The sequence below is a fragment of the Bos indicus x Bos taurus genome, chromosome 3, assembly GCF_003369695.1.
Source record: "Bos indicus x Bos taurus breed Angus x Brahman F1 hybrid chromosome 3, Bos_hybrid_MaternalHap_v2.0, whole genome shotgun sequence".
In the NCBI taxonomy this organism is placed as follows: Eukaryota; Metazoa; Chordata; class Mammalia; order Artiodactyla; family Bovidae; genus Bos; species Bos indicus x Bos taurus.
This window is the reverse complement of record NC_040078.1, coordinates 21,850,096-21,858,120: the sequence shown is the minus strand read 5'-3', so window position 1 is coordinate 21,858,120 and position 8,025 is coordinate 21,850,096.

Genomic DNA, 8,025 nt, shown 5'->3' with positions numbered 1-8,025 from the left:
TCAAGAACTTAGCATTTATCCCCAGTAAATTTCATCTTGCAATATTTGGCCCAGAATCCAAAAAAAAAAAGATATCAATATGGACATCTAACACACTTATTTATTCACTCATTCAGTCATTCAACTACCTATTTCTTCCAGTTTTATGCTTTTAGCAAATGTAATTAGCCTATATTCTATATATTTATTCTGTTGTGTTGTTTTTTTGCAAACCATTGAAAAACATGTCTGAAAGGACAGAGCCCTACCATACAACACGCAACACCTCCTTGAAGAATGACTGACTGCTGCATTCGTTGTTTTATTAATTCAGCAAATTTATTCATTTAATATGTGTCAACACAGTATGTGCAAAGGCATGATCTCTGAGCTGGAGAGACAGAGAAGCAAACAAAGCAGACAGAGGTCCTACTGATTACAGAGTGAGAGACAGAGGATAACACGAATGCTACTACTACTAGCTGACATTTATTGAGCATTTCCAATATCCCTAGCATTGCTCTAAACACTTTGCATGTTTATTCTTCACAAAACCTTATGAAGTAAATACAGTACTATCATTATTCCCATCTTATTGATTAGGTATACTGAGGCAAAGAAGAGTTAAGACCCTTGCTCAGGACCACACAGATCCTAAAGGATGGAGCATCAGTGCAGGCAGTCTGGCTCCAGAGCCTGTCTGTCTAACCACTGAGTTTCTATTGTGTTTCTGCAAAAGCAAACACTAAATTAAACATATATATTAACACGCAAGGAAATTTCCTCATATGAAAAGGAGTGACATTTAAGCTGAGGTCTGAATGACAAGAAGGAGCCAACACATCAAGAACAGCAAGCCCTCCAGAGGGATGAGGGCTTTCCTGGTGGCTCAGTGGTAAAGAATCCAGCTGACAATGCAGGAGACACGGGTTCGATCTCTGGTCCGGGAAGATCCCACATGCCATGGAACAACCAAGCGAGTGTACCACAACTATTGAGCCTGTGCCCTAGAGCCCATGTGCTGCAGCTACTGAAGCCTGCATGCCCGAGAGCCAGTGCTCCGCAACAAGAGAAGCCACCTCAATGAGAAGCCCATGCACCGCAACTTGAGAGTAGCCCCTACTCACCACACCAGAGGAAAGGGCAAGCAGCAATGAAGACACAGCACAGCCAAAAAAATTAATAAGTTTAAAAAAAAGAGGTAGGGGATGAGGCTGGAGAGGTGAGCAGAGGGCCTATTACGAGGGGTCTTATGTACTAGGGCCTCCTAGGGATGTAGATCTAGGAAATCAAGCAGTTATGAATATGCACAATTGCTTTAGTATCCAGCCTACATGTGTGCTAAGTCACTTCAGTCATGTCCGACTCTTTGTGACACCATGGACTGTAGCCCACCAGGCTCCTCTGTCCATGGGATTCTCCAGGCAAGAATACTGGAGTGGGTTGCCATGCCCTCCTCCAGGGGACCTTCCCGACCCAAGGATCGAACCTGCATCTCTTACGTCTCCTGCATTGGCAGGCAGGTTCTTTACGGCTAGTGCCACCTGGTCTACATGTGACCATTTTGTCCACGAATAAGCCATGAATGATTTCCTGTCCTAATCCCCATGCATGATCCAAAATGCCCCCTTTACATCCTGGCAGCTCCTACCTAGCTCACTGGTGTACGTCAAGACACACTCTGGACCCATAGTCAGGATTCAGCATCCATTACATCTCCAGTGTCCTGGCCACATCATAGCCTCTCTGATCTTCAGTTTCTGGGGATTTTCCCCATTGTTCCAGAATGTTATCTCACTCCTCGCACTAAAGTATTAAGCATCTGTGGACACTTACATCTACAGAGCAGTCACTCTTTCAACCCTTCCCCTTCCTGATCTCTTCCATTCTTCTCCCCACAAAGCTCAGGTAAGCTGTGTCTAACGTTATGCATCTGGCTTCCATTACTAACGGCTCCAGGGACTGCTCTCTCATCTCCCAGAAGCCCTGCTGGTTTGACCCCATCAAGTTCTACTTACCCAAGTGTTATACAACCCTCCCCTTAATTACACACTCAATCAGTTCCTCCGAGCTCAGCCATTTGTGGTCTCTGGGCATCCCCCGGCTGCTCTTCTGGAGGGAGCTCCCAGGCTCGGCCTTGGCAAGCCTCTGAAACACCGACTGGGTTTCTAAGGCCATGGTGCCCAGAGTTGAAAGCCTTGCTGCTATTTCACACTCTATTTCCTTCCAAATTAATTCTCTGATGAATACTGTCCTTTGCAGTGATTCAGTGCAGGCCATTTCCTTACATCTTTCCTTTTACCTTTGAGATTTTTAATCTCTCTCTCCAATCCAGATTTTCCTCTGCAGAAAGCCTGCCTCAGGGAAAAATGCCCCACTTTCCAACCAACATAAACAGCCCTACCCCATGGCACACTTCCTTCACTGGTTTACCCAGGCCCTACCTTTGATTTCAAAGCCCATGCTTGCACTCTCTAAACACCCCTGCACCACAAGGAGCGACTCAGATTTTAGGGGCATACAGTGAGCTGTTGAATTCTAATTTCTTTAAGCCCCAAATACATGAAGATGAGGATTCAAAGGTTTATACTTAAGCAGTTACCACATTCCAGACCCTTTACATAGTTATTTTGCTTTACATCCTCTACCACTTGCTCCCTCTAACCCACAGATAGCATCCTCATCCTCAATACACAGATGAAGAAAGACTTGATCATGTTGGGTTACTTAAGGTCACAGAGTACAAGAAAGTGGTAAAGCTGGAATTCAAGCCCCTGGCCCTTTACTCCAAGGTGGGTGCTCTCACCACCCCACAAGAGTGCTTAAGCACCTCTAGAACAGTCACCAAGGGTGACTTCCCTGGTGGTCCAGTGGTTAAGATACTGTACTTCCACTGCAGGGGGCATGGGTTCAATCCCTGGTCAGGAAACTAAGATGCCATGCCACGCAGCCAAAAAAATAAAGCAAAGACTTCCCTGGTGGTCCAGTGGTTAAGAGTCTGCCTGCCAATGCAGGGGACACAGGTTCAATCCCGTCTAGGAACTGAGATCCTACATGCTGTGAGACAACTAAGCCTGCGTGCCACAACTACCGACCCCACGTGCGGCAGCTGCTCAACCTGGAGGCCCTAGAGCCCGTGCTCTGCAAGAGAAGCCACTGAAGTGAGAAGCGCATGCACCACTGGAAAGGAGCCCCACTCACTGCACCTAGAGAAAGCCTGCACACAGCAATGACGACCCAGTGCAGAAAAAAGTAATGCATAAATTTTAAAAAATCAGTTTTTTTAAAAGAAAAAGGTCTGCTTTAAAAAAAATTTTTTTTAATGTTATTAAAAAAAAATAGTCACCAGGATCATACTACCAATGGCACGCCACGCAGGACATGGCACCCACTACCTCAACTGCCAGAGGAGCACTCGGACGGAGCCACAGAGGGGCTTTTCTGGCAATACTTTGAGCAATGCCTCACGTGTATTTTGTTTGTTTTTAACCTTTTTTTTTCTTTTTGTCAATTGCCTCACATTTGTACAACACTCTGACATTACAGCATGCTTTACACACCTGACCTGTGTGAACCCTGGGGTAGTTCTGTGAACAAGGCACCGTATTAGGGTTCCAGTGTACAAATGAGGATCTGCAGGCTTGTTAACGGGAAGTTAGTAGGATGTCCTAAGTCACATGGCAACTACCTGCAGAGGCGAGACTTGAGCTCAGGGAAGACAGGCTTGGAATTGGGGAAAGTGTTTCTCTCCTCTCCGCACTCACCCTTGGACAGGGACCAGGGTCCTAGAGGTTGATGGGGAGGACTGGAATGGTCAGGACTGCATGGCCGGTTCCCTTGGCCACTAGAGGGCAGGGTCTGAGCAGAGCACACAGCCCTCTCCCCAAAGAATTCCCCAGGCAGCCAAAGGGACCCATACCTGCCCGTGCAGAGCCAGGGTGCACAGCAAACCACAGCTCTTGGCCCCAAAGCTGAAGAATGATACTTCCCTGGCATATATTAAAGAGGCTGTTCTTAAACTCCCCAGCCTTCTTCACAGGTATATGAGCAGTGCCCTGGATGAGTCCAGCTGAGGAGAAAGGGTGCCAGGTATCACTTGCAAAGATGCAAGTTTCTTATAATAAACAGGTCAGCACACCAGGACCCAGTGCCCTGAGGTCTGAGGGTGCAAGTGGAATAAAAACTCTTTCCTCCTCCCTCTCTCCAGGTGGATCTTTCAGTTTTGATGTCCTTGCTGCCCTTTCAAACTATGTCATTCAGTCACTAAGTCGTGTCTGACTCTTTGCAACCCCATGGATTGCAGCATGCCAGGCTTCTCTCCCAGAGTTTGCTTAAACTCATGGCCATTGAGTCAGTGATGCCATCCAACCATCTCATCCTCTATTGCCCCCTTCTCCTCCTGCCTTCAATCTTTCCAAGCATCAGTATCTTTTCTAATGTGTTGATTCTTCACGTCAGGTGGCCAAAGTGTTGGAGCTTCAGCTTTAAACTATCTACATGAAACTATTAAAGGAGAGTCAGCACAGCAGTGCCTGGCCTTGTCTTTGCCAGTTATTTCATCCCAGTGCCTACCAGAGCCAGAGCTCCTCTAAGATAAGCCATGAGGCCCTCGGGAGGGTCTGTCAGGTGAAGTTCCCAAGAAGTCAGCCTATCTGAACAGGCTCGGTTATATGGGAGAAGAGGGGTGAGATCCCCTCTGGAAATTATTTCAACCTTAACAACACTCATTTTAAAAGCATTAAGAAAAGCCAGTCAAGGCCAAGGGCAGGTTAGGCTATGCTGTGCTTTTCATATCCATCCTCAGAACAAACTGTCAGGTTAGGGAAATAGTAACATCACTGTTTTGCAGTTGGGAATAAGCTCGGAAAAGTTAAATGTCTTGCCCACAGTCACACAACTTGCCAGAGAGCGGCCAGGGCTCTCCTGCACACATAGGCGTGCTCTCCTTGGTAAGGGCAGGCGGAGGGAAGCACGGCCTGCAGAGAAGGCGGCTGGAAAGAGCAGTGCAAAGCGCCTGGCTAGTTGAGGAAACTGTTAGTGCTGAGCCCAGTGGGGCAAAAAGGAGCATTTGAAGGCTCTTACGTTTACTCAGTTCTCACAACAACCCTAATTAGTTAATAAGTTGATAATAGTTAATAATTATCTCCATTTTACATGAGAGGAAAAGTAGGCTCAGACACCTGTCCAAGGGTCACAAAGAAACAACTGTTAGCATCAGAATGTGAACCCAGCAGAAGCCTTGTTTCCCTTACTCCATGCTTCCCCCTGGTGGTGAGTGGGGAAGAGTGCACAGAAGCCCCGTTCCTGCAAGGCAGAAACAAGGATAGGGAGCCATCGGAACCCACTCAGTGAATCTTGGCTGAAGTCCACCTTGTGCCACGTCCTGAACTTGGCTCTAAGAACATAGCAAAGCACAAGACAGTTGCCCTCTACTGACAGACAGACAGAAACACGGGAGGTATCCAGATGCGAGGGATAGGGACTTCACAGGTGGTTCAGTGGTTAAGACTCCACACTTCCAATGCAGGGACCGTGGGTTCAATCCCTGGTCCTGGAACTACTACATTCGGTGAGGTGTGGCCAAAAAAAAAAAGTACGAGAAAAGGAAGAAGGAATTCTCAAGACAGCAACACAGAAATCCTGCCTGAGTTTCCAGCCATCAAGATGGCAATACCAGCTCTTACCTGAGTCCCCTTCCTAAAGACTTGCTGGTCCCCACGACTGTGTGAGCCAACTTCTTTTTTAAAAAAAAGTCTCTCCCTCTCCTTAAAAAAAAAAAGAAAATGAGATGGATAGTTGGGCGAGAGAGGGTGTGTCAGGGGTCAGGGAAGGGAAGAGTGTCACAAGGGCCAGAGGGCAAGACTTACTTTTCTTGAAACAGTTCAGTCTGGGGATGCGTGAGGGGGCATGAAGGATGAGGCTGGAGGGGCAAGCAGGGGCCACATCTCAAAGGAGATGACCCACTAGAAAGGTGCTGGGTGACCTGGGCGGATAAGTGTGAGCCCAGGAGAGCGGAGGCAGAGGGGATGTGCTCACTCACTCTACCAATGTGACTACTAGCGGGCGCCAGGCAATATTCTCAGAGCTGGGCACACATGGGTGAACAAGATGAAGTCCGCCTTCACGGAGCTCACGTTCTTGTCAGAGAGAGAAATAAATACACAAATGTGTAATATCAAGCACTGAGAAAAACCACAGTGAAAAAGAGGACAAGGTGGACTGGTTTACTTGGGCTACCAGAGCAAAATACTACAGACCAGGTGACTTACACAGTAGAAATGCACTTCCTGACCATTCTGGAAGTTCACGATCATGGTGTCAGCAGGGCTGGTTTCTTCTGAGGTCTCTCTGCTTGCCTTATAGATGTCCATCCTCTCCCTGTGTCTTCGCATGGCCTTCCTTGTGTGTCAGAGTCCTAACGCTCTCTTCCTTATCCAGCCACACTGGATTAGGGTCCATCCATATCACCTCTTTTTACCTTAATTACCTCTTTAAAGGCTCTACTCCAATACAGTCACATTTGAGGTACTAGGGGTTAGGACTTCGAAATATGAATTTTAAGTGGACATAATTCAGCCCATCACACAAGGAGACAATGTAATCGGGTTGTAGGTAGAGTACAGGGGTGGATCTTCCATATTGTCTCATATAGGACAATATGGAAGGGTTTCCCAGAGACGACAGTGAGCTGAGACCTGAATGAAGAGAGGGAGCTAAAAATGTCCATGCTTAGGAGAACTTTCCAGAGAGGGGAAGAGTGAGCACAAAGAGCCTGAAGTGAGGATATGCCTTGGGACTTCTTGGGAGACAAGAACAGTATGGCTGGAGTCCAGTGAGAAGAGACAGGGAGGAAAGGGAGTTACATAAAGGCCTTGACCACCATTATGACTGGCTCTTTTGTTGAGATGGGAAGCCTGGGAAGAATTCTGAGCAGAAGACTGACATGATCTGACTCGTATTTTAAAAGCCACACCTATGTTGGGAATAAATTAGCAGAGAGAGAAAGCACAGAAACAGGAGACCTGGCAACAGTCCTGGTGAGTGGTGCTGCTGGAACGGCAGCAATGGTAGTCTTGAGAAGCAGTCAATTCTGGATAAGGCGCAATAGCATTTACTGATGGATTAGATGTAGGACAGAAGAAAAAGACAGATATTAAGGGTAACTCCAAAGTTCTTGGCCCAACCAACTGGGTTAATGGTAGTGCCATTTACCTTGTTGGGGAAGTTGTGGAGAAGTAGAAGAGGAGTGAGAATTCAGAGCTCAGCACAGGCAACAGCAAGCTTAACGCACATTAAAGATCTTAAATATCCATGCAGGCATGTTGAGTAAACAGTTGGAAATGAGACCAGAATTCAGGGGAAAGGTCCAGAATGAAGGTATAAATTTGGGAGACATTATGTGAGTAATATTTTAAGTTACAGAATAGCTTGACATCACCAACGGTGTGTGTGTGTGGGGTGTGGTAAGTGCAGGAAAAAAGGTCCAAGGACTAAGCCTTGAGATACTCCAACATTTAGAGATTTTTAAAAGGTAGATTCAGAGAAAACTGAGAAGTTAAGAAGTGAGGAAAACCATTTGTCATAGAAGCCAAATGAAGAAACTACTCCAAGAGTGCTAATGAGAAGCTGAGTAAGAAGACTGAAAACTGGCTACTGATTTAGCACTCAGAGGTCACTGATGATTTTAACAAAGCTGTTTCCATGGAACGGTAGGGGTGAATGCCAAATCACAGTTGGTTCAAAAGAGAAGGGGAAGGGAAGAATCAGGGTATAAACAACTCTTTTGAAAAGTTTTGTTATAAAGGGGAGAAGAAAATAGCACAGTATTTCAAAGATGTGGGAAACATTTTTCAAGACAGCAGATTTTATGGCATGTTTGTAAGCTAATGGGAATAACTGGTAGGAAAAGAAAATTAACAATACAGGAAAGAAATAATTACAGGGTTCAAAGCAAAGCTGGAGGGTTGGCCTTCAATAGGAGTAGGAATGGTTCATTCTTAGTAACAGGAAGGAGGGCCTTGTAGGTACCAATGCAGCTGGGTTAGC